Below are 15,632 nucleotides of genomic sequence, written 5' to 3' on the forward strand. Positions count from 1 at the left end.
CAGAATCTGATTCAATTAGCTAATTTTACCTTATAGCTTGCCTAAGTGAAACCTACAAGCATGACATCTAATAATGCGGAAGTGTACTGATTTGTAAAAGAAAAAGGCCTGTTGATTATAGAAAACATAAGTTCTGCAGACATTGAGTAACGTTACTACTAATTTTAGACTTGTAAACGATTCAGATCAGTTGGTTACTCCTATAGACATGCTTTCTAAGCGTTATTGAGTTTAACCTTTATGAAAATGCAGAAATCCTATAGGCAAGGTGTTTAAAACGCTGATTTTTATTATTTAAGCCTATAAATGCGTTTGCCTAGTGATAGATGCATATGCAGAATTCAAGAAACTCTATAGACATGTTCTCTATGTGATAGGCAGAAACGCAGAAACCTATAGACATGGTCTCTATGTATGAAATGCAGAAGCTATAGACATGGTATCTATGTATGAAATACAGAGGCTATAGACTTGGTATCTACGTATGAAATGCAAAACCTATAGACATGATTTCTATATGAAATGCAGAACCTGTAGGCATGGTTTCTATATGAAAATGCAGGACTTGTAAACATGATTTCTATACGAAAAATGCGAAGTGAAAACAGGACATGATTGCAGCAGTAAATACCTATGAACATGATATCTACCCTTATGCATACATGAGTGACCCTCCCCTTTTCAACTAAACCCCATAAGTTATTACAAATTATTACAGTCCAGAATGAATAAAGAAAAGTAAAATAAAATTACATCACAAAGCTAGAAATCCCAACCAAGGAGAGCCTGATTCAGACTTCTGTCTGAAGCATGAAGTAAACCAACTCCAAAGATCAAATTTCAAAGCCTTTCTCTTATTTGGGATGTGTCAGAGTTCCCTAAGAGTCTCAAGTGGACTCCGGGCAGTGCTTACACCCAAATATATTACAGAATTGGATTATAGTGCAGTGTAGAAGGGCCAGCCCTCAAATGTCCAAGTTTAGAGGGAGCTCAAAGTCCCAAAGCAAGGCTCGTAGGAGGGGGGCAGAACTTAGAATCTAAGAGAGAGTGCAAGTGCATAGAGTGGATTTTGGGGAAAGCCAAGACAGGCTAGTGGTCATACCCAGCAATTGGAAGTGCTGGCACACCCCAACCAGCCTGTTAGCCACATTGTTTGGGAGTTAGGATCCATGAAAGGATCAAGTCCAGACATGAGCAACAATTTGGATATTGCCATGCTTTGAACTTTAACTCAAACACATAGAAGGGAATAAGGGTATGGGGAATTCACACGGCAACATATGCAAAGAGACAACATATTCAATACAGAACATAAACAACAAAGTAGACAAGATTGTTGAAACTGTAAAGCAAACACATAGGGATGAAGCTGAAAGTTAAATTAGAACATACCAGTTTCAGGGAAATAAGAATAGAAGAGCAGTAGTAAATCCAAATTGCAAACACACAGCCAGAAGATTTCAGAAGAGAGTATAGTGTTGAATTGAGAATGTAGGAGTATTGAAATTGAAAGTGTTCAATAAGTGTTGTCAGAGTATTGAACTCAAGGTCTTAAAGAGTATTGAATTGGAAGTGTGTAAAAGTGCAAAAGGGTCATGCCCTTTATAGTGCAGAAAACAAGTAAGAAAAGGTAAGAAAATAGTTTTGAAATCAATCACATAAGTTCTCCCTTCAATTAAGGGATTCTGATTTCAAACGGGCAAGATAATTAAGGAAAGAGTTTGATCAAAATCTTTTCCAAAGTAGCATAAGAAGGGTAATACACAGAAGTTATTTAAGGCAAAAGTCCAGTGGTACATGGTTTGTGCAAATAAGGAAAGGAGATCACTCAACAGCCAGTGAAATCAAAATTGCAGGCTTTGTTCGAATGAACCAAGTCAGGAAAAATGAGGAAAGGGTTTTACTTAAGGAAAATCAGTAACAATCAATCAAACCTTATTAAGAGAAATTCCGATTCAATCACAAGTTGACAAAACCTTTTGAAGGCAAAATTCCTCATATATAAAGCATACAGACATATCGAACAAGAAAGAACTATCATGCGAAAAAGCCTAGTATAGAAGAGTTCCGGGTCATAACAAAGAGGCTCAAATCCAGTACATAGACTCAGAATGAGTTGAGAGTGTCCAGGGTCCCAAATAGAACCCTAGTCCAAAACACAAGATCAAACTCGCCACCCCCCCGCCCCCCAAATCCCAGGGTTTTCAACTCGAGTCAGATACAGAGAAGAGAAGACAAATAACTGAAACAGTCTCAGAGGTCTCTTTCAGGGATTCATGTGAAAACAAACAGATAAAATAGCAGGTTCAAGGCAAATAGAATGAAGAACTGATTTGAAGCATAAAGAACACGTTTTAAGAAAGCTTGGAACTTAAAAAAATTTAAGAAGAGAAACGAGATAGTATAGCACTTAAGAGAACAATAGAGGATACATGTTTAACAAAGAACTCAAACAAAATCCAGAAGAAGGCAACTAAAGACCTAAAAGCTTAGTGGAAAATACAGTAAAGGAACATAGGGGTAAACGAACACATAAGATAAACATATGAAAGCATGATATAAAAACCAGTAGAAGAAAGAACGGAGAACAATAGAAGGACATGCGAAATAAGGCAAACATAAGAACACAGGAGAAGGACATGCGAGGTAGAAAAGAGAACATAAAAACATAGCATAAACAAATTCACACAGAGAAGAAGCAGAGGAGTCAGAAAACATTTTAAAACCTTTTCAGAGACCCTAAATCGAAGAGAAGTAATTTTTTGAAAGAAAATTAGGAAAAACGTTTAAAACTCAAGTAGAGCACATACATATCATTGATATAAGAAAACAACCAGATAAAAACCTCGAATATCTGAAACCCTAGAAATGAGAAAGGCTTGGAAGAAGGTCCGATCTTGAGTCGGAGAGGTCAAAAATAGGCTTCCGATGCTTGAATACGCCGGAGCCAGGCCGGAGAGGCCATAGAACCTTGGATCTGTAGAGATCTGAAAGGATACCATCGAGGTCAGACCTCGAAACTTCGAACACCCAGGGTTTAATGGTGGAGGAGGGTGAGTACATGCCATCCTTGGCCTGAGAAGCCATGAGTTCCGGTGAGGTTGCGGTTGAAGGGGGGTGAGAAAGGCTAGGGTTTCAGGAACCTTCGGCAGAGTTTGAGAGAGGGAGAGTATTCAAAGGCGACTGAGAGATGGAAATGAGGGGATTATGGTAGGGTTAGTGAATTTAAAAAGGTAAGGGGTAATCGTGGCCGTTGATCTAAATGATCAACGGCCTGGATTGAAAGAAAGGGCCAAACGGGTTAATTGGTTGGGTCGGGGGTCGGGTTAGATTAGAATTGGGCCGGTCCAATTGGGTTTCAAAATTGGGTCAATTAGGGGGGGGATCAATTTGGCTATGATTGAAATAAAAATTGGCCAGATTTTAAATAGCTAGTTTTTCCCTTTTTATTTTATAAAAAAATATTAAAGATGATTTTGAAAGTAAATTAAGAGTACTGGATCAGTTAATAATATATAAATATTGATTTAAAATGTTGGAACCAATTTTATAATTATAAAAATGCTATTAAATCTTAAACTAGGCTAGAATTGCAATTATATGCAATTTAGCTTTAAAAATACCAAATAAATTTGTAAAAATATATAAAAATTACCTTAACTATATTGTGGTATAAATATGGGAAATAAAACAAATTATCCACAAAAATGATAATTTTGGGAATAATTATTGGTTTTTATACTGCTGAAATGAGCAATAAATTGATTTTAAAAATCTTTAAAAATTGAGAAAAAATACTAAAACACTTGGGCATGCTTATATATGCGTACATATGTTATTTTGAAAGTATTTTGTATATATGAAAAATATACAGGAAAAAATTGGGTATCAACAGGTTTGTAGCCCAAAACTGTTTACAGAATGTGGCACTCCCTACAAAACGAACAGATGGAGGTTTTGATCTTAACGCTTACAAGATATTTGCGAAAGCTGGGTACAATCCCCATGAGCCGTCAAAGTTAGGGAAGCTCCCATCAGAAGATGAGATGAGGCAACCACGTGAAGGTTTGGGATACAAGCAACCGTCACCAGTGTGCATCTCCATAAGAAGGCCGAGTAGCAATTATATCACTGTTGAAGATGAATATGCCGCTTCCAACAAGCCTTCTATCTTTGATCGACTTGGAAAATTGCCTGTGAGGACCTCCGTGTTTGAAAGATTGGGTCCATTAAAGAAGGGGAACAAGTTCTGGAGAAATTTTCAAAGCATAAGAACACCCGCTTCACCCAAAATTTAGGAGATCTCTAAGGATTTACAAAGTTTGGTTCCTTCTAGAATGAGGCGACAAACAAAACTTGTGGTTTCATGTGAAGAAGTATTGAAGGTAAAGCCATATACTGTGGTCTACACTAAGGAACGTGACGAGGATGAAGAAAGTGTGGGTTCTTCGTATGATGTTACTGTACAAGTCAAGAATGGCGTTCCATCTTCAATAGATGATAATGCGGAATTGGAGGATATTTCACCGTGGTATCACATATCTTTTAACGATGGGGACCCTCAAGAAGATGAAGATGCGAAAGATGCTCCGTCTGAACTTGAAGAAGGAGTGAAAATGACAGTTGATGCCTTAAAAGAAGTTAACCTTGGTACCGATGAAGAACCAAGACCCACCTACCTAAGTGCTTTACTAGAAGCTGATGAAGAGAGCACTTATATTGAGTTACTTAAGGAGTTCAGGGATGTCTTCGCTTGGAGTTACAAAGAGATGCCTGGCTTGGACCCGAAAGTAGCAGTCCATCACCTTGTAGTCAAAAATGGTGCTCGCCCTGTTAAACAAGCACAAAGGCGCTTTAGGCCGGACTTGGTTCCCCTGATTGAAACTGAAGTTAACAAACTCATTGAAGATGGATTTATTCGGGAAGTTAAATACCCAACATGGATTTCAAGTATTGTCCCTATAAGGAAGAAGAATGGCCAGGTTCGAGTATGCGTTGACTTCAGGGATCTCAATAATGCGTGTCCCAAAGATGAATTGCCGCTTTCTATTCCATAGCTGATGTTCGATGCTACTACTGGTTGCAAGGCAATGTCTTTCATGGATGGTTCGTCGGGCTATAACCAAATTCACATGGCACCAAAAGATGAAGAGCTTACTGCGTTCCGCACCCCAAGGATATTTATTGCTACAAGGTAATGCCTTTTGGCTTGAAGAACGCTGGTGCTACTTACCAAAGGGCTATGCAAAATATTTTTGACGATCTTCTCCACAAGAATGTCGAATGTTATGTTGACGACTTGGTGGTAAAATCAAGAGAGAAGGGCGGCCACTTGAAAGACTTGAGAATGGTGTTTGAGTTGCTCCGAATGTACCAACTTAGGATGAATCCATTGAAATGCGCCTTTGGAGTTACTTCCGGGAAGTTCCTTGGTTTCATTGTTCGACATCGAGGGATTGAAATTGATCAAGCCAAAATAGATGCAATCTTGAAAATGCCTGAGCCTCGGAATATTCATGAATTGAAAAGTCTACAAGGAAAGCTAGCATACCTTAGGAGATTCATCTCAAACCTAGCTGGGAGGTGCCAACCATTCAGTCGCCTTATGAAGAAAGGTGTCCCTTTCAAATGGGACCAAGCATGTAGCAATGCCTTTGAGAGCATTAAATCCTACTTGATGAAGCCTCCGATTTTGGCAGCCCCCATACTTGGAAAGCTGCTGATACTATACATTTCAGCACAAGAAAGATCTGTTGGAGCGCTGTTGGCCCAAGAAAATAGTGAAAGGAAAAAAAGCTCCCTTTACTACTTAAGCAGGATGATGACACCAAATGAGCTGAATTATTCGCCAATTGAAAAGTTATGTTTGGCGCTAGTCTTCTCTATCCAAAAGTTGAAGCACTACTTTCAAGATCATGTCGTTCGTTTGATTTCTAGAGCGAATCCCATCAAGTTTGTGATGTCAAAACCTGTCCTTAGTGATTGACTAGCAAGGTGGTACCTCCAGTTTCAACAATTTGAAATCGTGTACATCCCACAAAAGGCTATAAAAGGACAAGCGTTAGCAGACTTCTTGGCAGATCACCCTATACCTGATGATTGGGAGCTAACTGACGAACTACCTGATGAAGACGCCATGGTCGTTGAAGTTCAACTCCCATGGAAAATGTACTTTGATGGTGATGCACATCGTGGAAGAGCTGGTGCTGGCGTAGTATTTGTCACTTCCCATGGTGAAGTCTTTCCCTACTCCTTTACCTTGACACAACTATGTTCCAACAATGTTGCTGAGTATCAAGCATTAATACTTGGGCTTGAAATGGCCGTTGATATGAAGCAATTGCAATTGCAAGTCTTTGGTGACTCCCAGTTAGTGGTCAATCAGCTTTTAGGTAGTTACGAGGTTAAGAATCCCGAACTACGCCTATATCATAATTACGAAAAAAGTTAATGGGGTGGCTCAGTGATGTGACTATTCAGCAAGGAAAGAAAATAAGAAGGCTGATGCTTTAGCCGCCCTAGCTTCATCATTAGCCCTGTTTGATCAAGCGCAAGTTACTATCTACCAAAAATGGGTAGTACTGCCGCCACATGAGGCTGAAGGTGAAGAGAATGAACTCAAGCATCTTGTCGTTGTTTCTGAAGTCGAGAAAGAAGAATGGCGACAACCTATTATCGACTACTTGTGCTATGGGATACTTCCAGAAAACCCGCGGAGAAGAACTGAAATCCATCGTCGTGCACCTCGCTTACTTTACTACAAAGATACCCTATACAGAAGATCATTCGAGGGAGTACTCTTACGATGCTTAGGGGAAGATGAGGCACTCCAAGCTTTGCAAGAAGCGCATTTTGGGGTATGTGAGTCACACCAGTCTGGACCAAAGCTCCACTTCCATATAAAAAGGATGGGATACTATTGGCCAACGATGGTAAAATATTGCTTGGACTAAGTTCGAAGATGCAAGACTTGTCAATTCCATGCGAATTTTATTCATCAACCTCCTGAAGTGTTGCACCCGACTGTTGCATCCTGGCCGTTTGACGCTTGGGTATTGGATGTTGTTGGACCACTACCAAAGTCCTCTGGTGGGCACCTATACATCTTGGCTGCGACTGACTACTTCTCAAAATGGGCCGAAGCTGTTGCTCTTAAGGAAGTAAAGAAGGAAAATGTTGCAAGTTTCATCCGAGTAAACATTATCTATCGCTTTGGCATTCCTCATTACATAATAACGGATAATGGAAAGCCATTCGATAATAGGCTGATGAATAAGATTTGTGATCTCTTTGGCTTTAAGCAACGTAACTCTTCGATGTACAATGCTGCCGCCAATAGTCTAGCTGAAGCATTCAACACAACTTTATGCAACTTGTTAAAGAAAGTCGTCTCCAAATCCCAAAGGAGATTGGAATGACCGTGTGGAAGAAGCTCTATGGGCATATAGGACGACTCACCGCACGTCGACGCAGGCGACTCCTTATTCACTCATTTATGGAGTCGAAGCCGTCTTGCCACTTGAGCGTCAAATACCTTCGTTACGACTGGCAATTCAAGAAGGGCTCACTGATGAAGAAAATGCTCGACTTCGATTAGCAGAGTTGGAGGCTCTTGATGAGAAGAGGTTGGAACCTCAACGGAGTCTTGAATGTTATCAAGCTCGATTGTCTCGCGCCTTTAATAAAAAAGTCCGCCTGAGATCCTTTCAAGTAGGAGATCAAGTTCTTGCCGTACAAAAACCCATAATTACTTCCCATAAACCCGTAAGGAAGTTCACTTCAAAATGAGATAGCCCATATGTCGTACAAGAAGCTTCATCAAGTGGGGCTTACAAGTTGGTTGATGCAGATGGCATGAGAATCGGCCCTATAAATGGCAAGTTTTGAAAGAAGTATTATCCTTGAAGTTGCAACGTTTCTTGACGCACGAGCCTAAACTGCATGTTGCTACACTCCTGGCCCGTAAGAGTATAAACTGTGTACGACCCATAAAAAAAAGAAAAAAAAGAGTCCGCTAGGTTGAAAATCTCGAAAGAGGTGGCCTAGGCAAAAGTTAGGACGTAAAAAAAAAGAAAAAAAATCTACCCATTTGAACTACGGTATGACTTGATCCTCTTCACTGAGGTACGTAGGCAACTTAGAGTTTCATTCTAAGTTCAGTCACATAAGTTCAAAAGATACATATTGCCCCAATTGTTGTCCGAGTGAAGTATGGAGGAATGTAAAATCAAGCTGAAACGCCATCCTCCTATTGAACTTTGATCTCATTTGATTTAAAGGGGGCAACTCTCCATGGTAAATTGATATCTTCAATGGGCCGATTTTAGGAGGATGTCAAGTGTTTGCATTGAAGTCCAGGGATTCTCTATGTCTTCAGGTTCGCCAAACCTTCAAGTTTGTTGGTCTCCAAGTCCGCCCTCTGCCTTAAAAAAAGGGAAGAGAAGAGAGGCGTCAAAAGGAAACACAAGTATAAGGAAAAGATTGCTTGGCACAATGTTTCAAATTCAGTGAGACTTGAACCCAAGATATTTGTGAGAATATAGCTCTTAAATTACGATTCATTGCAAGTAAGACATCTTCTGATCTCGAGGCTTCCATACCAAGATGCAAAAGTTTTGGTGAAGTCGCGCAATCTGAAATTGTCAATGTGTTAGAATTTTACGTTGAATTTATTTGAAACTATCCTTAAGGTATTAAATTTTACATTCTGGATATGATTTAAATTTCGAAGTTTGGTTTCCGAAAAATCAAACGGTTCATAATGTTGACGTTCCTACACCAAGATATGAATTTTTTGGTGAGACTACGCAAATCTGGAATTGATAGCGTGGTGCAATATAAAGTTGATTTCAAAATATTATCTGAGACGATTCTGAAGTTGTTTGATTGAGAATTTTGGATATATTCTAGATTTTGAAGTCTAGTTTTCAAAAAATCAAACGGTTTGCAATTTCGATATTTCTACACCAAGATATGAATTTTTTTGTTGAGACTGCGCAAATCTAGAATTGATAGCATGGTGCAATATAAAGTTAATTTAAAAATATTATCTGGGACAATTCTGAAGTTGTTTGATTGATAATTTTGGATATGTTCTAGATTTTGAAGTCTAGTTTTCAAGAAATCAAACGGGTTTGCAATTTCGATATTTCTACACCAAGATATGATTTTTTTGGCGAGACTGTGCAAATCTGAAATTTTCAATATTGTGAAATCTAGAGTTGGTTTCAAAATATTATCCGGGGCGATTCTAAAGGTGTTTGATTCCAAGTTTGGATATATTTTAGATATTGATGTCTAATTTTCGAGAAATCAAACGGTTCATTATTTGGACTCTCCCACGACAAGATATGAATCGTTTGATACAAGCGCGTTAGCTGAAAATTATGCGACTAAGATAAAAGTCGGACAATGTAAAGCAGAAGAGAAACTGAAATATTTAAGCCCTCGAAGTCTCCAATTTGAAGTCTTCAAGTCCGTCGGTATTCAAGTTGAAGTCTCCAAGTTGAAATCTTCAACTCCGTCGGTCTTCAAGTTGAAGTCTTCAAATTCGCTGGTCTTAAAGTTGAAATATTTAAGCCCTCCAAGTTGAAGTCTTCAAGTCCTCCGGTCTTCAAATTTCAATCTTCAAATTCACCAATCTTAAAGTTGAATTGTTTAAGCCCTCCGAATCTTCGAGTTGAAGTCTGCAAAGTCCGCTAAATCTTCAAAGTTTTCCAAGTGTTCAAGTCGATGTCGTCTTCGATTTGAAACTTTATAACTTTCCAATCTTAAGGTGGACATATAAGTCCCTTTGCACCTTAAGTTGGCCTCTTCGTGGGTTTGTCTTTAAAAGGAACTATAACTTTCCAATCTTAAGATGGACATATGAGTCCCTTTGCACCTTAAGTTGGCCTCGCCGATAGTCGAGCCACATTAAGAGTAATCTCTCCGGTAGTCGGGCCACATTGAGAGTAATCTCTCTGGTAGTCGGGCCATGAGAGTAATCTCTCCGATATTCGGGCAAGGATGATTACTCATCCCCTCACACCTCAAGATTGTCTTCTTCACGCGTGGATCATCTTGTTGAACAAGAACATATCTTTCTCGCTTGACCTACAAAAAAAGGCAACAAAGAAAAAATCACAAGAAAAGAAGAAGAAATTACTTTTGCATTAATGCTTCCGAGTCCGCAAAGCTAGACTCAATTGGCTTGTAGATTCTGCGAATTGATGCTCAACAAATACGAGCATATGGCTTTATATAGATCTTCATAGATGGCTTCCTATGGCATATTGCACGATGTGGGATCATGTAAAAGGCGGTGACTATTACCTGTTTCCGACATGGACTTGGTGGGGACTCTTCCGTATCCAAATAGAAGTCAATCAAAGCTATTTGGTTTAGAAAAGGATTTGGAAACATTTGACATCAAGCTGTGTGGTAAGAATATGTACGCATTCATAAGAATTATCGCTTGCTTATGACTCTTCAAAGGATTTATGAGTAAGAATTTCAAATGAAAAAGGTTGTTACGTACCATCAATGTTTCAGTAAAGCAAAAGTGAAATTTATCGGCAAAGTTAAAGTGCAAATGCCAAAAGTTTCAAGCTTATGTGGCTTTCCATTGTCATCTTAAAAGATGAATTTCTATTATAAGCAAATTTCAAGCAACTGACAAGATTTTCGTTACAAAATATTGCCTAGACTAGTAAATTGGGGCTTCAAAATTATCCCATTTGATGTCTTCATAATACTTCAATCCTTGTCTTAAGTTCGACATGTCTAGGACCGGCAAGTCTTGAAGTAGGGGGCATTTGTAGGCATATAAATTTTATATAAATTAAATCCATAAAATAATTTGGACTATATTTTAAATTCGAGATATATTGGTCCAAATAAATATTATAGGCTAATATGATTGAATTAATTATATAAGTCCAATATATATGGATTAAATAAATAAGTCTTAATCTATTGGGCTAACCCATTTAATTGGGCTAAAGTGATGAGCCCACTTCATTAAGCCCAAGATGACATTTTCCTAGAGGCCCAGTTTGGTGCCACGTGTCAAATGATGTGGCACGCCAAGTCAAATAGAAGAGCCAATAGGATCATGCCACGTGTCCAAATGACAAGGCATGCCAAGTCATGTTAAAAGGCCAAAGAAATCGCGCCACGTGTGCAAGTGACATGTTCTGTCCAATCAAATGCGGCCATGTCACACTTCAATTTGATTGGTCGGAAAAAGTTTGTTCTTATCATAACTCTTACCTTCCACAACTATAAATAGGGGTCTTCATAACTCAGAAAAGACACCAGAAGTTATAACAAGAAGCGAGAAAGAGCTCGTGGATCAAACGCTGCAAATTCCTCCACATGTTTCAAGCTTCAAGTTCAAGTTCAAGAAATTAAGTTCAAGCTCGATAACGAAGAAGAAATCAAGTTCAAGAACAAAGAACAAATCAAGGTCAAGTTCAAGCAATCAAGCTCAAGCTCAAGAGCAAGATCATCGTTCGAGGCAACAAATACATATTCAAGATCAAACTCAAAGACTCTTGAATTTATTTGCTACTGAAAAGAAGAATTAGAGGATTCATAGAGATTGTAACACTCAAATATTTGAAATAAAATACTACGATTGTTGCGATATTTGTCGATCTTGATTTTATTTTCTCGACGCAATTTATTGTCTACAGTAGTATTGGCTTGTTATTACACATTGCATGTTCATTTTTTAGTTAGAATTGATAGATTAGTTTTGTCAAATATTTGAATAATATTCTGACATTATATTAATAAATATTAATTTATTTTATCAATCATGCATTTCATGATGTTCTTACAAAATATATGTTTATAGTTTTATAATTAACTAAAATGAATATTATTAATTTGGAAAACATATATAAATTAATTTTACAATATTAGTTATAAATATATGATTACTAATTAATGTATATTCAAGAAAAAATATGAATCTTAAATACCAAATCTAATTACTTATAAAAAATTATTTATAGCAATATATTTATTATATTAATTTTTAAGTTTTGATAATTATTTCATTTAAAATTTGATTTAACTATGTAATAACACTTATGCAACCAAATAGTACGATTGTAATAACACTGTAATTATGTTATGACAAACAAATAGGTCGTCATAATTAGTATGTTGTGTAATTACTAGATTGTGTAATTACATCAATTTCAATTATGTGATGTCTTTCCAAACAGATCCTAATGCATCTAAATATGGGCAAGTTAGACAATTTGCGCATTTATGGATCAAACTGGACACCGCAAGCAAAATGTGATAAATGATTGAATTGAAAATAAAACAAAGACCAAACAGAATAGAATGAGAGTATTCCAATGAAAGTTTGAAACTTTCGACTTCTTGTTTGCTAATTGAGAAATTTTTAAAAACAACAATAACAACAGTTTTGAAAGTCTACGATGATAAAAGATGGGGGTGGCTAATGACATAAACATAAATCAGTGGGAAGAAAATTAAAGAGATCTATATAAGGAAGTATCCACAGGCATGTGTTAAAAAATAAAATCTTGAATTGAAATTTTCCACAAAGAAATAGAGCAAAGCATAGAGCTGAAGAACCCACAAAATATTATAAAATCTTGGTAAAGATTCGATTTAAATTACTCAAAACGAAGAGAACGTAGTACTAACCTTGAAATGGCAATATAACAGCGGACTCATCGTCATTGGTTCTATTATGTAAAAATGGTAAGAAAATCTTTGATATAATTGTCCGATTTCTTTCTCATTTTGGTCACGACGTCTTCATAAACAAAATAGGTCACCCTCTACTACTTGTTTCCACTCGTTAATTTGTCCTCCTTTTTTCTCATCAACTCTATTAGTTCATTTGATCCAATGGAGCCCTTTGCTGAATTGGTATGTTTCACTTCCATTTAAAAAACAATTTACTACTTTAGTTAGTATAAAGCTGAAAGTTGTTTTTGCTTTAATTATTTCTTGAAGGGTTGTATCTTGAAAGTGGACGTGTGCTGCGATGCATGCAAGATGGAGACGGTGAATATTTTGAGTTCTATATGCGGTAATATATTTGCTTTGATTTCTATTGATCAAACTCTGTATCTCTTACATGGAAGGGAAGTATTATTTTGATGAAAATAAAAACGATTAAGTTATCTGTCTGTATTAATATAACTTGATTTTTCTTCTATTGTTGACCCTCTGTTTTAGGATTCTAGGGGATAAAGGCCATGGTTATGGCTCTTTGAACTTGACGAATTATAGAAGGAAAATATGATTATTAAGCCCGTCTTCTGTTCACTTTGTCCAGCCCATCCCCCCCCCCCCCCCTTTTTTTTTGCAAATCTCTAAGGCTGTAGAGTGAGCTTAGTATGGCTCATTGATTTGATATTGTTAAGAAAATAGCGTTAGGCTTAATACTAGAACTAAAATAATGTGCCTATCATAGGGAGAAATTCTAGTAAGAGGATAAAAAACATGCAAAAACACCACACCTCGGATATGAATGCAATTTTTAGGTTACCTTTGCCACTAAACTAAAAGCTTCGCTTATGTAAAAAGATTTTTTTTTAAAAATTTTCTATTAAAATAGCGATCATGGAAGGGGAAGGGAAGGGGGATAGTGAGAATTGAACTCACATCTATTGTGTGGAAGGATCCTAGTGTTACCCCTTGATCAAGAGAATTCAACTATATATATATATATATACACACGCGCGTACTCATGGTAAGGGCCTTCAAGAAGGGCACTCATGATTTATATGTATTAACCTATTTTTATTTATTTTGTAGGAGTTTATTCTGTCACAATAGAATCTGACGAAGCCAGAATTTATGGTGAAGTCGATCCAAACCTCCTCTTGAGGGCACTGTCAAAATCAGGCCGCGGCAACCATGCAGAGGTGAAATGGGTGACACTTAAGCACCCATTATTGAGCAATAGTCATATGGCTGATGGATATGGCTCTTATAATCATAGATATGGCTCTAATAGTCATGGCTATGGTTATAATAGTTATAGCCATGGCCATGACTATAGTTCTATTGGTGGTCCCTTTAGGCACAGAAGGTCGTTGCCCGAATATAGTTCTGGCTATGAGGGACGCCACAATCACCAATATCCATTCAGGAGCATTGCGCCAGATTACTCGTATGCGTCCAACTATTATTCCGGTGCTTTGCCACCACCTAGGTATGTCCCGACATATGAAGATGACAACTTCAACTCTTGCACTACAATGTGATCTTTCTAAGTAGTTATTGTGTATATGGTTTCTTATTGTCCAGATTTTACTTGTTTATGGTAGAATTTGTAGACAACTTAGATAGTGTTTATACCTTTTGTTTTAGTGCAGAAAAACTAAAGCTTCTTTATGTTGGATAGTTTGTAATATGGAAGCAGTTATTAATCAGAAACACGTCTTTGGTTTGAAAAGTTCCAACCTTTTTTAAATTATATGTTCAATAAATAAGACGTTGGTACTTCAAAAAAATAAAAAAAGGCAGCCCGATGCACAAAGCATCCCGCGTTCACGCAGAGTCCGAAAAAAGGCCGTACCTTCTGCTATTGCCAGAGTCATCAAATAATCTATCTTTTGAGAAAGTGTACTACACTCCTCAAGCTCTTTTCTGTTTTCTATGTTTGTACATATTAAGGATATGTTTGGGAAGTAAGAAGCCCCTTTGACATCTCTTCATCTGCAAATAATTCTCGATGTGAAAACCCGGGGCTGATCTTTGAATAGGAAAACGAGTGGATCTGCAGGGTCCCAAATGAATTGGCTCATTCGACTTCTTTGTTTCTCTGTCAATTTACGCGTCTCTTAGCTTTGTTGAACATCAAGTGTACCTCTGCTTCCTCAACTCTTTTCCATTCTGCTTTGTGGACTGTGACAGACTATTGAACAAAATTTTAAATGGTGTATTGTTTTTATTTATTTATTTATGAAATTGGTTGAGTTTTTGCTTGACTTGTTAAAGATGTTGTCATTGTAGGCCTCACTACTGTTATAGGTAGAGAACTGGAGAGATTCTTAAAGGCTCGTTGGCTCTCCACCATGACAACAAGAAGTGTTTTTGCGTGATTGTTTCTTCTTAAATCTGTTTATTAGGGACAATTTATTTGAACAGTAGCTATAGTTGAGTAGTTCTTTTGATGAGGATTCAAAGCAAAGCTTCATCTGCATTCAAGTAAATTTTCTTGGAATTTTGTCAAGGTCTCCGATGCTTCACTTTGGTAAGTTTTTGTTGCTGAAGTGGTATGATATATCTTTACAATATACAGGCTCTAGTACAATATAGACAACCTAAGCTCTTGAAAATGACAAGTCGCTGTTAGAAATTAAATACATTTGTCCCTTATTGGTTGTTCTAGGGTTTCAAAAGGAGGTTATAATAACCTAGGCTAACTCCACCCATTGTTTTAAGGTTTTTGGCAAAGTAGTTTTTTTAACAGAAGGACCATGGTGGGGGTTAGGCATAGACTCCCAACCCGTAAATAATCAAAAAGGATAAGTACACGGAGGAGGACATAGACCTTAGCCTCTAACACATGAAGAAGAATTATACATATCACTCTTATATGTATTTGACCAGATAAAACTTGTCTAATTTGGGAGGATTCCTCCATT

The sequence above is a fragment of the Nicotiana tabacum genome, chromosome 10 (genome assembly GCF_000715075.1).
Source record: "Nicotiana tabacum cultivar K326 chromosome 10, ASM71507v2, whole genome shotgun sequence".
In the NCBI taxonomy this organism is placed as follows: domain Eukaryota; kingdom Viridiplantae; phylum Streptophyta; class Magnoliopsida; order Solanales; family Solanaceae; genus Nicotiana; species Nicotiana tabacum.